At 40.2% G+C, this 17,636-nt stretch overlaps 1 protein-coding gene across 3 annotated transcripts in view; it reads right to left on the bottom strand.

Annotated features, from left to right (window-relative positions):
• Positions 1-17,636, bottom strand: part of hivep2a (HIVEP zinc finger 2a) — a 124,896-nt gene that overhangs the window by 46,812 nt on the left and 60,448 nt on the right. For all 3 annotated transcript variants that reach the window (XM_044376707.1, XM_044376708.1, XM_044376709.1), the window contains one exon: positions 16,647-16,716. The gene's annotated coding sequence lies outside the window, so the exon portion shown is untranslated. The remainder of the gene's footprint in view (positions 1-16,646; positions 16,717-17,636) is intronic.

Here is a 17,636-nt window from a genome sequence, read left to right on the forward strand (position 1 = left end):
TTGTGGAATGTAAAAGGTCCGGTTGATAAAGTCAAAATCTAGCCGATACCAAAACAATCACTTAAAGACAACTGGAGTGTGAAATATGTGTTTATTTTGCTTGAGGGAAGTACAAAAACCATTAGTGAGTTCGTCCATAATGAAGAGAATCAAACATTTTTAACAATGAATACAGTGAAAAACTTACTAATCAGCCCTTCATCACACCTTTTTATTTAAGTTTAAGGACTTGGCTACACGATAAAGGTTTCATATCTCCCATTAATACATAGTTTTGGATTTTTAATGCACCTTTACTGGACTGTGATGTGGTGGAAATGTATTAAATGGGCCTCCAACACACTCTGACATACTGAATGGATGAACACACACACACACACGCACTCGCTCGATACACTCGTTCCCATTTACTCCTGCAGTCTTTACCACTGTTTTGTCTCTATCTGTGAGACACACACACACACACACACACACACACACACACTCACTCACACACAGGGTGAGGAAACCATAGGAACAGATGAAGGCGCTGTCAGCAGCACCTGCTCCTCCTCCTCCTCCACACAGCTCCTCTCTCCGGCTTTGTCTCTCCCTCCTCCCTTCCCTTCTTTCCTCTTTATCCGCTCATCTCTTCCCCCCTCCTCTCAGTTTCAATCTTTTCTCGTTTTCCTCGTTAACCTCTATTTTCTTCTCACTTCACTTCTCCTCCTCTCTCTCTCTCTCTCTCTCTCTCTCTCTCTCTCTCTCTCTCTCTCTCTCTCTCTCGTCTAGTCTCACTTCCTCTCGCTCACAGAAGGCGACTGGATCCGAAAATGAATTTACAAGAAAAGGGAGTGTTTGATTTGACCACAAAAGCTGACCCAGCTGTTTCGAAGGGTTACAAAACATGAAATGCTAAAAAAAAAAAATGCAATTAGTCATTTTTTGTGCATATAATGCATCTGGAATATATATATATCAGGGTGTTTACTTTAACACAGGTCACACCATGACTGTAACTGTACGTGGTTCATATTATAACTGTGATCAAAGTTGTTTTTGTGCCAAACGAAACCTTCGCAGGAATTCAGACTGATTGTTAAAACAATGCGACGCTGCGTCGGTTTCGTGTCGCCTCTGGGTACGATGATATGTGATCCAGGAAGTTGAGTTTTAATAACAGATTAATGAGTTTATCAGACGCCTAAACGCCACACCACAGTTTGCAACAATTACAGATGTAACAGCTCTGGAGAGTTGCCACGGCGATAACAAGATTAACTGAATCTAGAAACGCTGCGTTTACAAAATGTCTCATGAGGCTTGTAAATGTTTTAAATAGTCAAGTTGTTGGATGTGAATTGTTATTAATGTGTTTTTTTATGTAACTTTTTTTGACACCTATTTTTGGCCTTGTAACAGAGACAATGTATCTCAAGAGACTTCCGGGTTAAATAAAGGTTAAAAAACTACAAATCTTTCATCACAACGGTCGCGAGGTGAACAGATGTGTCAGATATATTGTTCACAAAGTAGGAAAAAAGGTTGATAGCCAACCCTTGTTTAGTAAAGGTGCAGGACATATTAAACAGCAGCAACAATAGTATAATAGTGTACAGTAGCGTAATTCACCAGGAATGTGTGCTTGCATGTATGTGATTGGCCGACAGATGATGTTGCATTGTGGCAAAATTTGAGCTAAAGCTGCCGCGATTAGTGGATCAACAGAAAATTAATGGCCGACTATTTTGATAATAGATTAATTGGTTTGTGAGAATTTCTTTAGTTCTACTGAACATCTTTGGTTTGTGGACGGTCGGTCGGGACAAAACAAGACATTAGAGGAAACAGTGATTGACATTTTTCACCGTTTTCTGACATATTATAAGCAAAACTATTAACTGATTAATGATAATTAAAAGAATCACTAGCTGCAGCCTTAATTTGAGCCTGGATCAAGTGTTTTGCTGGAAAACCATGATTTGTTTTGCTAGAACCCAAATGAATGAAAGCGTTGTGTTTTTTCATGCAGGGCTGATTGTCGGCTTTAACCACTGTGATGTCACATCATAAAACTGATTAATTTTTCAGTTCAGTTTTTAAAGGTGCAGATAAACGACATCATCTTGCTGATGGAGGCGTCAGATCAGGAAAGGCTTGGTGGTGTTGTAGGTCGCCTGGACCAACAACGTATTTTGCTGATGAATTTGGAGAACTTGTTCTTTGTTCTTCGTCTCCCAAGTTTCCACAAGCAAAAAGAAAAATAGTGAAGATAATTGAATAAAATTATAAATAATGTTTATCAAATGGTCACATCACAAAAAGGAAAAAATGAACTTAAGTGAACTTCCAAGATATAAAGTTGCCTGGCAGAACTTTCCAACTGAATCAAATACAAAGTAGGACGAGCTGCTGCCTTGGAGGTTATTGATTTCTTTTTTTTTTCTCTCTTTTGTTTTGTTCTTTTTCCAGCGAGCACTCGAGTGTTTTGGAGGTTGAATTCCCCCCCGACCTCAGACGTCCAGCGAGGGGAGCAATCACACGACTCGACCTCTGCACCGTCGAACACAAAGAGCCGACATTCAACGAGAAAGAGAGAGAGAGAGAGAAGGATGGAAGTTGTTGTATTAAGCCTTTGTTTCTCTCGCCACAATCTCCCTTTGTTTTAATGTCTTCTTGACCTCCGCCACCTCTCTCTCTCTCTCTCTCTCTTACTCTATGCCCCTCCATCCATCTCTCCATCTTCATTTCTCTCGATCTTTCTCCTTTCCAATCTCTCTCTCCCTCCTTTTTCTCCTCCTTCATCTTCTCTTCTGCCTCTGTTCTTTCTATTCAACTATATCTTTGTCTCTTTTTCTTCTTCTATGTTTCTCCCTCCCTCTCTCATCCATCCATCCACCTTCGGTTTCTATTCCGTCCTCACTTTTCTTTTCTTTTTATCTTTTCTATCCCCTTTTTTTCCTCTCTTTCTCCTCCTTCCGGTGGTAGTAATCATTCCTCACCTTTTTCCCCATTTAAAGTTACACTTTCTGTCATCTGTAGTTTTAATTAATCACGCGACTCGTTAACGAACTCTCCCCCTCGACTGTTAATTAATCAGGTTTCTGCCTTAATGAACAGTCTAAACTCGTTAAACCTGTTTCGCTCTTAATTAGCCCGTTAGCTCCGGGGCCTAACGTTCCGACAAGACTATTAGGCACTACTACGCCTCGACGGCAGCCTCCGTGAGTGTGTGTGTGAGCGTGTGTGTTAAGATTACCTCACTCCCTAATGGGGCTGCTCAAATATTTATAGGGCAGGAAGCTGAATGGGAAGAATGATAGCGCTCAGGGAGACAGCAGACACTGAGGGAGTACATGAGAAGACTGATGCTGCCTTCAAGTGCTCCTCGTAAGCTCCAACTTCCGACCTCGGAAGTTGTAAAGATATGGAAAGCCCAAAGGGTCACAACACGCCTCTGTCCACCTTCGCTGTAAAGATTTGGATGTCGCCCAGTGGTCAGTGTTGAATGAATGCTGACTAAATCAATACTGACCGGCATTGAGGCCGAAGACACTTTACGGCGGCCTTACAGACAAACATTAGCATTCTGTGCTGTGTACAAACACAGCACATGTGGTTTAACATGTGTCTTATGAGGATCTGACTAGTAAAGGTGTTCGGATTCTCACCATGATTGTGTGTCTAAAGTAAAATTATTACATGCTTGAGTCAATGGATAGAGCAGGAAAACAGGATTTAAGCTTCTTCGTGCCAACTCAGACCATGCAGTTCCTCTATGAGATGCCACCAAGTTACATTAAGTTTATAAAGTCTTTTAATGTTGTATACACCAGCAGGTGGGTTATATCATATTGTCAAAGGCTGTTAAAGGAAGATATTTTCATGCCTTAATGTGCTTACAGTCGTTTAGTAAGTATTTTTTCATCTTAGATCTGAAGAAGTAGACTTAAGATCTGGACCTGAATAACAGTCACACACAAAAAAAACAGAGAAAGAAAAAATTCCCCCTGCACTGGTCTATACTGTTTAAGACACATACCACATAACCAGGGAGCTCTGGTGCATTTCATACAGCCATCTTTACCCCTGCCTCCCGTGTCTCTGCATCCCCGAACTGTCAAATAAACTAAAATAAAACCTGGTCTCGTCACTCGGAATACACTATGTGAGACTTGACTCCCTAATGACTAAATTCAGCTAAGAGAGATGTGAAAGGAAAAAAATGTAAATGTCAGTTAATCATCAGTATGCAGTGATCTTGAACACTTGCAAGTTGAATTGCAATTTCACTATAAACACTTGTGTCTTATCTTAAATGACTAAACTTGGTCCTGACCGTAAAAGACTTAAAAACAGTTCTGCTAAGTGACGTCACTCGGATGGAACCAAGTAGTAAAAGCAACACAAGCGGTAAACATATCTTGAACTTGATTATTCTAGACATATATTTGGAAATGAATCCAACTGAGCACCAAAGTGTCCAACATAATCATATAATGCTTATAAATCAATGTGGTCACACAAATAATCGCTCTGCAAGTTATTAGGATATTTACAAGTTATAATTTGTTCAACATGTTTAACATTTTTTTAATTAAGCAAACTGCTAAGAGTAAAGTTAAGTGTTAAGTTACTTAATAAAATGTCATTATAACCTGTTAAAATTGTGTCAAAACCTAGAAAATAAGATGTAGCTTGTGAAAAACTCCAATTTTTCATGTATGTATACAGAGATTTAAATTTGAAGCTGCTGAAAATGTCTATTTTCCCTCTAAAGAGATAATACACTGTCACTCATGTAGCCTATGCTAAACTGTTAGCATGAGGGCTTGCATCACTCAAAACAGTGCACGCTAAAGTATCATGGCCTTAAACACCGAAACAATCAGCTGGGGACTTGTTGATTGACCGGGGTCTCTGTGGTGTCACCAGGCAATAATGAAGGTGGGAAATTGACAACATACATATTACAAAGCTTCAGTGCAGTAATTTAGTGCAGATCTGAGTCTTGAAACGATGTGCCAACTGAGTGAGGTAACTCCACTTGTTTCCAATTCTGTTCCACTTATTTTAGGAATCCTATGGCAACAAGAGTGAGGATCTTTTTTAAAAAAAAAAAAAAAAAGGTAGATGAAGGCAGATTGCTACATGCATATCAAGAAAATGAAATAAAATGAATGGAAATTGGCAAGTGAATGAAAGAGCGAGTGGAACAGCACCAGAAACAAATCTCAGGTCCATTCACAGATTTGCCCTTTGCTCTAAGACAAATAGGATTTTAAGACTCATAATTAGATTAAATGACTTGTTGATGGTTATCTTTAGCAGTGCCAAGGCAAAAATGAGAGATGACAGCATGTACGTGGTATCTGGCTGGGGGGGGGGGAAGTCGGGGTGTGACATCACGGTGTCAAACACACAACTGAGACAAGCGTGAGGTCAAGGTGTTGTGTTACACCGATGAAAGTAAAGAAGGTATGGAAGGATGGAGGGAGGACCTGAGTGTGAGGAGTCTGAAGAAAGAGAGATATAAAGATTGAGAGACTTGGGGCATAAATAGGAAAAAGGATAGAAATAGAGAAAGAGAAATGTGTTTTGGCTGCTAAAGAAAGAAAGAAACAATAAAAAGAATGAAGGAAAGAAAGAAGAAGAAAGAAGAAGAGGGAAAGAGGTCAGCATGAACTCACTGTTGAGGGACTGGGTGGATCCAGATGGGAAACACATGCGGTGAAACACACACACACAACACACACACACACACACACACACGCACACACAAGTTCCAGTGAGCTTGGGTGGAGTTTAACGATGACCTCTTGACACCAGATGGAGGGATGACACTCGTCCTCTCTCCTCCCTTGTTCTTTCATTTACTCCTGAATCTCATCCCGAAGCCAGATTCTAACACATCTGATGTAATCTTACAACTAGTTTATTTTACTTTGTCACTGTCACATCCGTGGCATTCTGGGTATTTGAGTCCCCCAAAAGAGTTTGTAGTGAGGCCTACAATCCTACAAAAAGATGGGGCCTACAAAAGGAGTATACTGAGTGTACTGTAACTTCACAGGAATGTTGCATTCAAGTCACATGGGAGAGGAGGTAAATAAGAGATTCCCGGCAAGAAAACTCATCAATCTAATTTTAAGATTGAAAATACTACAGAAAATTCTACGTCAGATTTTAAATACGACAGAGAATACTGAAATTTTTAGCCCTAGATTATAAATAGTACAAACAATACTGCCAAAATGCAGTTTCAGATTGTAAATCCTTCAGAAAATATGATCGTACAAAGCTTCTCATTGTAAATTATAAAGAAAATACTGCAAAACTAAACTCCAGATTCTAAAAATTACAAAAAATACGACCAAACTCAGCCTCAAATCATAAATATTACATATAACACTGCCATACTCTGTTTTCGATTCTAAGTAATAAATGAAATTTTGCAAAACTTAGCTTCAGATTATAAAAAACTGAGAAAAAATTGTCAAATTAGGAGATAAGTGGGAGATAAAACCTGCTTCTAGGGTCTCTGAGGCAAACTGGATCAAGACCAGGCAACAGAAAAAGCTGAATTAAATGCTGTGAAATCAACTAAGAAGAGATAGTGAAACTGAGCCCCGATCATGAATCCAGGAGGTGTTTGTATGTCAGGTTCAGGCAGAGGACCCAACATGTGGAACATATGAAAGCCCTTAAAACCAAACTAGGTGAACACACCTGTGTGGGTGAACTATGGATGATCTTTAAAAGAAAACCCTCAGGAAGACGTCCATCTTGATTCATCTTCACATTGCATAACACCTTTCATTCAAGAGGTTTACTCACACCTGTGGGTGAAATAACATGACTTGTGTAATATACATGTGTCACGGATGATTGTATGTGTTCTCGCGGTATACATGTGTCGGCGTGTTCTGCGCCTGTGTTTGGGTGTTCGTAATGTGTTCGTGAGTGTATGTTTGCATATACATTTTTTTGGTCTTTGTGTGTTGTGTGTGTATGTGTGTGTGTTGTGTATGTGTGTGTGTGTGTGTGGTGGTGAGGGGGTGGGGATGACACAGCAGGTCCCCTGCTTTCAGAGAAGCTGAAGCGTGAACCTCAGATTGTCTCCATGGAGATGAGGAGCCTGCTCTCGACACCTGTAGTCGTCATACCTCGACGACGACGTCAAAGTGTGCGTGTGGGTCCATTAAGCAACACACACACACACACACACACACACACTGTATACTACGTACACATGAGGATGTATCTTTCATTAATCAATGTTTGCTGATTGTGTATGATTGATGAACTGTCAAATTTCTGTTTTATATTTACAATTTAGCAGCGAAAACAAGTCACCTGACAGCTGTGTTGACGTTTCATTACAAAGATCTCAGTTTTTGAAAATGACACCAAACAGAGACCATGCTGAGGAAACGCTGACCCCCTTAAAGATCCAACAAAGATAAACAAGTCAAGTGGACATTTGCTGTATAATAATGGGGTTATGAGGAAAATATGAGCTGTTCCTCCTTTTGTTGCAGCTACTGCTGCAGTGTTTTTCAATTAATATATTCATTGGTCTGCAATGTTGTGACAAGTTAAGTGTGCATTAAAACAATTTCAACAATCACTATTCATCAGTTTCATCAGATGCAAGTTATTGGAAAGATTTCAAACAATCCATCCAGTCTAGTCATTCTAAAGCAAAAGAAATAGTTGACAAAGACATCACTCAAATCCAACAAGCATAAAGAGTGTGTTTACATGCACACTTGTATCCTGGTTATGATCATTTAGGATCCCACTTATGTGTTGCACGCGTAAACATCATATCCCAGTTTCAGATACTTGGAAATGAAATGGAAATTATGTAATAGTCTGACAGAAACTGGAATACTGTGGCATTTAAACACCTTATCAGGTTTCTGATCATGTTTCCAGGTGTGCCTTGAACTTGAGTTAAATAGTAGTTAATCAGAAAAAAAAGATGATAAATAATGTAATGATGGTCTACATGCTAAACTGAAAGTGAAAGTTTGACACTGGTAATGCAGAGGATACATTTTATTGTTGCTTTCATCTTCTATAACTGATTATTAGATGCAAAAGCTAAATCTAGCAGAGCGGTAAATACAGCAGGCAGAAGTCCAGGCAGCAAGAAACCAAACTGAGTTAAGCTGCTGTCAAACCAAAAAAAATTACATTTGCTCGCCCAAGAAGGTATGGATCTCATATCTCGTTTGTGGAACAGTTTTTAATTTGACAGAGGAGGTTAAATAAAAGCTAATAAGCTATGTTAATAGCTATGCTAATAAGCTATCCTCTAAAAGGTCAAGATGGTTTGCTATTGGTCAACAGTGCAAATTCACGGGTCAAAAGTTCACCAAAATTGAACTCAATGCAAGGAATCTGTGTCAATTTACTTCACCCCTGTGAGTTAATCCATTGATCATGGTGATTCACTTAAGATTTATTTAATTTGTCACGAAATTTCGCCATTTTAAAGCCTGATGTGTCCAGACCTCAAATCCTCAACTGTTCTGGCTTAAAAACAAACTTGCTCTCACGCAGACAATCTCTACCCGATACAGTACCTACTAGAATCACGTACAAGACAGAATAATCAATAATCAAGTTTCTCTATGTTACAGTAAACATCATATCCTAAATATATTCAAAACTAGGATACTTGAGCGCATGTGAGTAACTAATATGTCATCAATAATGACAAACCACAGATTCTGGCTGACATTTTCAATCACATCTCATCGTTATATCAAGAAATAAATCAGACATTAAAATATATGAAACCCATGTTGCACATATGAGTCCACATGGTAATTATTTGGGAATTATTTGGGATTTTCCACATGTGTATCTGATGTGGTTTTTCAGTAAATATATTGAAAGAACCAACCAAAAACCGCTAATCATAATGGTTGAGGCTACCGCCAGCTGCTTCCTGTTTCAGGTGTTGTCAGGCGTGTTTTTTCATGTATTTTGTTTTTTTTTTTTCCAAACTTTTAACTCCGATGGGCCCCATTTAAACCCTCAACAAACCTCTTAGATGTGGCAGGATCCTCACATAACCCTTCGGGATATTTTTTCTATTGAGAAACATTAAGCTGCTTTGCCTCACCTTTTTAATTACAAACAAATGTGACATACAACAAAAAAAAAAAAATTCAGAAATCTGTTTTTCCAGTTCTACAGGTTGCAAATACGTTGACAGGTGTGCCCAGCTGTGGCCGCTCCGTACAGTACGCCACATTAATACTTTTTTCTTTTCTCTTTTATTTCAAGTGTTTAAGTCAAACAGCTGACTCGTAATTTGTTTCGCGTGAGTCAGTGGTGAATTCTGGTAAAAGGTTGAATAAGGATGACCAAGACTGATGGGAAATACATCAACACACACACGCACACACGCACACACGCCCAACACATACACACAAGCTCCAGATTGTTATGTATTTTATTGCTTTGGCAACACACTAGTGACAGCCGTGCCAATGATGGATGTTTGAATTTAACTGAATACAGGGAGAGCAGAAAGTGGGACAGATGAAACAAAGAGAGAAATGCAAACCAAAACTTTTTTTAAAAAAAGTAATTAAAAGTACTTATTTTTTAATGAAATTTCAAAATGTAACCACGCAAACTGGGCGACAGAAGACAAAACAAATGAAACACTTTCACAGCTGTGCAGTCTTTCACGTTTGTACTTCTGTACTTGTGAGGACTCTCATTGACATTCCTAACCTTTACCATTACAACTACATACTTAACCTCAACCTTTACCCTCACCTTAACCTAAACATAAGTCTAACCTTTACCAAAACCAAGTCTTAAACCTTAAAAAGACCTCAGAAGAAGTGAGGACCAGATCTCCAAAAATGTCCTCAAACTGAGAGTGTCCCCCTAAAGATAGAAATACAAGAGCACACACACACATGTTCACATACCTCGCGGCTAAACTAGAATAAATACTTCCTGCATTTACAGATTTGTCCATTACCTAATGGAAAAAGTGAAACGTGTGCTGTATTTCTGCTGTTGTGCAAACCTCAAGCTAAAGTGATATTAGTGGTATCAAATTATTATTATTACATGTTGATGCTGAAACCATACAGACCTCTGAAGTTCAGGTCCTCCATATGGGAATCATGATCCTGTACCGTGAGTTTAAGATCATTTTATTCTTGAAAACCCCCCCGAACGTGTCAGTAGGTCAAAAGAGGATCTACAAAACCTGGAAGTTGTGTTTCTAAGTATTTCTAAATCTAGCAGTACCATGCCTTTGCTTGTGAAATATTGGGCATTTGATTCAGTAATGATTCAAACGGGAAACTCAGGTCCTTTTGGGGGTCAAAGTTAATTATCCTCATTGGTTTTAAACAAGTCCTGACCTGAAATACTTGATAAATGCTCCTCCTGAAGAGTTCGGGCTCTGAAGCACTGACGTGTTTAACAGTTTAATCTGAACACAAACAGACTGTAGGATTCTCTATAAGAAAACTCCCACACCTTTCCCACAGAAGAAGGAAGTAGATCAATGACATCATCTGTGATTGGCCAACCGCTGGGTTGCTGTAATGTCTGTTTTTCTGTAAACCAGATGATTTATCATGAAGAGTGGCAGCATTTCTAGACGTCTTACACCTTTATCCTGAAGCGTGTGTGTGTGTGAGTATCATTTCAATACTGTGTTATTGTATACCTTTGATACAGGTTAATCGAGTACAACAAGGCCAACGCGCAGCCCTCACCCTCGCTCATTATTCATTCTTTGCTACTGCACACTCAGCAAAACACTGAAGGTTACAGCTGCTTCAACAGCGAGAAAATAGTCAAATCAAAGCTTTACACACTTGTCTGCTTATAGAACCTCAGCTCAACTACACAAAAAGCAGGCAAACAGTTGAGTCCGTTTAAGCAACAACATGATCTGTTTAACGGCAAAAACTTCTGATATGGACATTAAAAACGTGCATCATAATCAAAAATATTCAAGAATACACTAATCATGATGAATAAAACTCACTAACACGCTGGAGGGTCAGTCCGTACTCAACTAAAATATGTTCAAAGCCACAGAATTTTAAATTTTGTCCATATTCAGCCAAACTATTGAATTTAAAATTCTGTGGCTTTGAGATCCCAGTGTTTCCAAAGATAATAAATGCATGAGGCTTAATGTCAGGGGAAATTTGTACAAAACAATGCATTTGGAATAATTTAATTTGATACAGTTGAGAAGCCATAAAAAAAAAGACTGACCACTGTCGGCTTTTATTCTTGGGGTTTGAACATTTAACTTTGTATAACTTCAATTAAAGCTGACTTTTAGAAAGTGCGGAATAAGATGATTTTAACAGCCTTAAGAAGGTAGAAAAGATGAAAAACAAGGGAGTCTCTGACTGATTATCTCCAACATAAAGGTGCAGCGTGTAGATGACCTTTTTTTTAACACCTTGATCTAAATGCTACACAGATCATCAGCGTACATTCCTGAGGACCGGTGTGTCCTTGACTCCAGCTACACCTGCAATTAAAATATTTGTCTTACAGATGAGCAATGAGAGGAAATAACCAGCAAGAACAGCTTCAGTGCTCCTTGTTCTAGATTCTCTAAGTCACCGGGACTTCTTTCAAAAAGATGTTCCCTTATTTAGTGGTTTGATGATGATGGTGGTGAAGAAAGTTGTCTTACTCATGACTCCTTAATCACCCATGAACCGTTTAGAGGTCTAATGATTGCAAAAAGTCATAGCACAGAGTACGAGTCATACCATTCAGTGAGCTAGCATTTGCATTCATTAATTTTCTCAACTCATTTATTCAGCTTTCTCCTCTAATTTGTCACCTGTCTGTTTGTGTTAAATTGGAATTTAACCAGATTACAGAGCAGACCAGATATTACACTACAGGATTTCTGGACACAATCTTATTATGTTCCCTTTGAACCCTTCATTGGCACATATCTCATGCATGCACATTGAATTGATAATGTTCAGCCTCTCAGAATTGGCAGTTAACGGTTTAAAAAAGACACTGTGAGCCTTTCAGAAGTCAGTATACACTCTCCAAAAAGGTCATCTTAGACAGCATGTACAGCAGAGAAAAGAAGAGTTTTATACAGTTGTTGTCATTGCTGTCAAGTTTGCTCAGGCCTTAATTGGCAGCAGGCGCTCGCTTGTTCTTCGTCCACAACAATCTGCTGTTTTTTATGAGTTAATATTTTCAATACTCGCAGCTAGTTTAAAGTTACGCTTCCAGCTGTTTGCCACCTGTTTGCTCTCCGTGCATTTCCTCGTTCTGTCCGCATGCGAACATGTATTTCCATTTACGTCGTTGCCGTGCATGGGGCTGCGAAAACAAACTGGATCTATGTTTCTTACCGCCTCTGGAGGTTGTCAGGGGCAACTGGATCCTCACTCGATGTCAATAAACTGAGCGTGGGCTGCGTTTACCCCTGAATTATTCTGCTGTTTAGCTCTATCCAAATACTGTGGTGACTTGTAATTTGAGCCAGTTCAGACAGTCACGTTTATATCTGCACTCTGGACCACAAGTTTGCAACAAAACTGAACACCAAACAAACTCTCGCACCGCACAACAAACTCTCGCACCGCATTTCAGCGGTGAATCATTGAATTACTCTCTCTATTGTTTCAATTGATCTTATGTTTCTGTATATTTAGATCGTTGTGTGTACGTATTGTGTTGATGAAAGCCACATTTCCCCCACCGGGGAGAGTAAAAATCTTCGAAGCCTTGACCCCGAACACCCATCTGCCTGTGCTTGACACGAGCATTACCCAACTGGAGCGAGACAGCTGCAACAATACGTATCAGGCTGGAGATAGAGAGAGAAAGTAGGGGGGATAGAGAGAGAGAGAGAGTAAGGATGCGAATGACAGAGAGAGAAAGAAGGAGAGAGAGAGAAAGAAGAGGTCAGCGAGGTTCTATTTTTATCTTTCCAGAGTCGTGTCTCGGCTTGAATGGAGGCAAAGTAGCAAAGAAGAATCGTGTTGAAAGGCACGCGCACGCAAATTATTTCATAACCTTGGCACACAGCAAGCTGCTGAAAGCCAGTGATTTCTGTGAGTGTGTGTGTGAGTGTGTGTGTGTGTGTGTGTGTGTGTGATCACGAAACACTAAGCCATCATAACAATCTCACTCTGACTTCCCCAGAGGGCTCAAAACACATCTTCTCATTGCATCACTTTGTGTTGTACTGATTTGTTTTTCCATGATACCTTTTCATAGTTTGGCTCGCACCACTCGTACTACTACCTTTATAGCCTGTTTAATAACCCTGGATAATGTTTATATTATAGTGTGTGTGTGTGAGAGAGAGAGAGAGAGAGTGTGTGTGTGTGGGTCTGTCATAGGCTACTTTCAGGGACAAATTTCAGAGTAAAGACCAGTTAATAGGGGATAAAATCGGTGTCCCCAATTGGGAGAAAAGCTGATTTTTGGGGTCAGTGGTTAGGGTAAGGGTAAGTCTCCAGGAAATGAATGTAAGTCTATGTAAAGTCCCCAAAAGTGACCTAGGACAACATGTGTGTGTGTCTGTAAGCGTGTTAGGGCAGGTAACATATTGTTTTACAGCTTTCTAACTTACTTATTTTGTCCACCAACCACAGTGTCTGTTTCAAACCAAAATCATCCAGGCTACTCCGGCTGATGGTAATTTAGCTCCCTGGAATGTGTGTGTGTTTTACAGCTGACTTCTAGTTCCATTTCTGGTTGTGGTCACATTGAAATTCTGTCCTCTCTCGCTGTTGTAACTATTTAGATTCAAGGAATTCTCCCTGTTTTTTTTTTTTTTTTTTTGTGTGTGTTTTTTTTCTTTCTGCATCATGGATGGATGCTGCTTTCAATCCCTAAAGAAACAGCACAGAAACCAGTTTAGAAACCAGCTGGTATTAAAAAAAAATACTAGAAATACCAGAGAAACCAGAAAGAAAGGGGGATTACTCATTTTATAATATAATCTGTAAAAAAAAATACAGTCGAGAAACCAGTTCTGACCTCAGAGAAACTACAGTCCACCAGTTTATCGGTGTACTGGTGTCGATACAAGACTGACCTGTTCAACAACAAGTTTACCTGTGTAACATATCTGATACAGCAGAGAAACCGATCAAGCAAAGCCGGAGCAAGAAAGAGCTCTATGTCCAGACACACTTCAGTATCATGTGTCTGTGCCAGATAAACAGTCCGAAAACAAAGAGGCGTATTCATAAAAAAAAAAAAAAAAGGATCTTAAGGCTAGTAATAGCTGCTAACTGGCCAACTTATGACACAATCCTAAAAATAATGCTCATGTCTTAAACTACCTCAAAGACTTGTGGTTGCTTTCTACAGAATCTGGCCTGATGGGAGAATTATTCTACTATGCAATCAGAAAGTATTGGGACAGTCATATGTTTTCCATTGTATTGGCTCTGTACTTCTGTGCATGCTGTATCCAAACTGAAACAGTGACTAAGAGTTTAAAGTGCTGACTCTTAGCTTTAATTGGAGAGTTTTTTAGCTGACGATACACATAGGAAAATGTGATCAAAAGGTGGGCGAGCATTCCTAAGGAAGGCCGGTATAGAAGTTAAATGATTTTTTTTGACCTTTTGACCAAGGCTGTGCTGTCATAAATCTATTAAGCTCTCTGACAGGAGGTGACACTATTCTCTAACCTTAACCTTAACGTACCTTTGAACTACATTTGAATTCTACTCTCAGCTAAGCAAAGAGCAGATACTCTGGCCTGACCTGGCTGTATAAATACATTGTATTTGCTTAGGTTAAACTGCCATGGACGGCCTCGCTGGCTTTGATAGGCAGTTTCATCTGAATGCCAAGGCCTGCTCAGTAGTCCAGCAATCATCCCTCCCTACTTATCTAGCTCCAGTATTCTTGCAAATAGCCACTAGTTATGTCAGAAGCCTTTCACACCATTCTCTGACCAAATGCACTTTTGAACTGTCCTTGAATCCCACCCTTAGTCAAGCAAAGAGCAGATACTCAGCTGTTTAATCAGGCCTCATACGGCGTATCTGCTTAGGCTAAGCTAAAATGGCTGACCCAGCTGGCTTGATATGCAGTTTCATCTGAATGCCACGGCCCACTCAGTTGTCCAGCTGCCACCGCTGATTATATAGGGCCACCAGCCTTATGAATAGCCACTAATTAGCAACACCTCTAGTATGACAAACATTTCAGTGCTTGAATCTTGTCCCTTGACTTGTCTTACCAAAAAGCAAAATAGCTGGTGTTTCACTGAAGCTCAAGAGTATGTTCAAGCATCCCAGAACCACCTTCTGAAGCACTTCTGTCTGTAGCATCATCAGCTAACAGCATGTTAAGCTAACTGGCGTGTTGCCATCACTGGCAGCATGCTGCTTGACTCACCAAACAACAAAGCGAACAATCATCCTCTAATTAGCAACACCTCTAGTGTGACAAACATTTCAATGCTTGAATCTTGTCCCTTGACCCTGGTCTTAACCATCCTCCTCAGCTAGCTCACATTAGCATGTAACAAAGCATGTTTATCTTTACATCCATATTGGTTGAACAGTGCAGGACTCCAACACTCTTTTTTCACTTTTGGACAACGTAGAAGCAGCAGTGATGCTTAGCATACAGACAAGGCAGCTACAAGGAGTTTTTTAAGTTCTTGACTGTCCAAGAGGGTCACCTGACCTCAACCCAGCTGTTTTTGACTGGCTGAGGACAAGATTAAAAGCAAAACACCTCTAAAATAAGCCAAAAGTGAAGATGGCTGCAGTTTGAAGTGGCATTTTCTACCGCATCACATCATCCTCAGTGGATTGAGTTCAAAACTCCCAAGCTAGTCCACTTAGTAGCTTTTCCTCTGAGCTTTAAACCACATCTCAACGGATCAAAACTTCATAGAAGTGCATGGCACGAGGTTGAAAGCGCTGGAAAAAGCTAGTAAATAGAACTTGTGTCACGAGTGAACTTTCATGCTCAAACGATGACTTTATTTTAAGTTTTGCTGAAGTCGTTTTAATTACTTTTTGTCCGCTAATGGTGTATAAAAAAAGGGGCCACGAGTCACACATTGTTCATCTGATATGAATGTAAACATCCTCAAATAAAAGCTGAGCATCAACTTTTTTAACCTCATAGTCACTTGATGTCAAATCCATTGTGCCAAAACAACAAAAATGAGTCACGGTGGAAAAAGTAGCTGTCCTTCTGATCTCCCTGTGTGCAGATGTTTACTGTAAAAATGTTGTTTTTCACATCAGGAGATCTTCTTCTTTTGCAATATTGAATGTTAGGATGCAACCCTGAATCACCTTGGAAATGGTGAACTACAGATGTATTCAGATTACGTGCAGGACAAGACTTTGATAAGTGGATGGAAAATGAGCTTTTTAGGAACATTCTTGGCCCAAACACTCCGCTCTGTTTCACTCCGTTGTTTATGAACGTCACACGCTTCATCACACCCACAAGATCCGTGTTACACAACTCCAACTCAAACACTGTCCGATTAAAAAAACCTCCAGACGAGTCATTTCAGCTAAATAAAGTAGCTTCGAATGTGGTAAATCACATGACTCAGTGTTTGGGGATGCTGTGCTGTGCTGTGCGTAGTGACAGGTTGCGATGGTTGGGAGAGCTGAACCTACCTGTAGGTCCGCACGTGCTATGTTTGGTTTCAGCGGGAGTCCCGACAGAAGGCGTCCTCACGGGGCCATCCTGTAAAAGAAAATGACAGAATGAACGTGAGCGAGTTTGTTCGAGTGTTTATGATTGTTTGTGTCTGTGTGTTTGTGTACAGTATATTCGTGGTCTTTGTGCGAGAGTAGTTGTGTTTGTGATTATGGTGTCTATGCGTGTTTGTGGATTTAATCTGGGGTTTCCGTGTGTGTGTGTGTGTGTGTGTGTGTGTGTGTGTGTGTGTGTGTGTGTGTGTGTGTGTGTGTGCTTCTCTAAGGGAGTCCAATCACTATCGCAACAGGAAATAAACAGGATGTGGTGGAGGAAGTGGTCACCGGAAGTGTGAATCAGAAACCCCCCCCCCACCCTCCCTTTTTACTATCTCGCACAAACAAACGCCCAATCAGAGACGCATGTTAAATATTGTCTTCAAGAAGAAGAAATGCAAGAGGGGGGAAAGAAGAGGGAGAAAGAGAGGGATGAAGAAGAGAGAAAGGAGGAAGGAGGTTGAGTAAGAGAAAGATAAGGGGGTGAGATAAACAGAGTAAAGACAAGAGGAAGCAGAGGGAGGAAAGATAGAGAGAGCAAGGAGAGGAGGAGAAAGAAAGAGAGGACGTAGAGGGGAAGAGAGGAAGTGAGAGAGCGAGAGAAATGGGGGAAAAGAGGAGGAGAAGGAAGAGAAGGGAGGCGGGGGGGGGAGAAAAGGAGACAAGAAAGGGATAAGTGTGAGAGAGCAGGGGAAATGGGAGAGAGGAGAGGAGAAGGGAAAGAGAGGGGGGAGAAAAAGGAAGCAAAATGGTGAGAGAAAGGAGGAGGAAGAAGAGAGAAGTATGGGGAGAGTAAAGACAGGAAGAGGTAAAAAAAAGGAAGGAAAAAAGGGGGAGAAACAGAGAGAAACAGAAGAGGGAGAGGGAGCAGAGGAGGAAGAGAAAAGAGAAATGTCAGGGGGGAGAAAAAGA

This window comes from Thunnus albacares, chromosome 16 (genome assembly GCF_914725855.1).
Source record: "Thunnus albacares chromosome 16, fThuAlb1.1, whole genome shotgun sequence".
NCBI classification, from domain to species: domain Eukaryota; kingdom Metazoa; phylum Chordata; class Actinopteri; order Scombriformes; family Scombridae; genus Thunnus; species Thunnus albacares.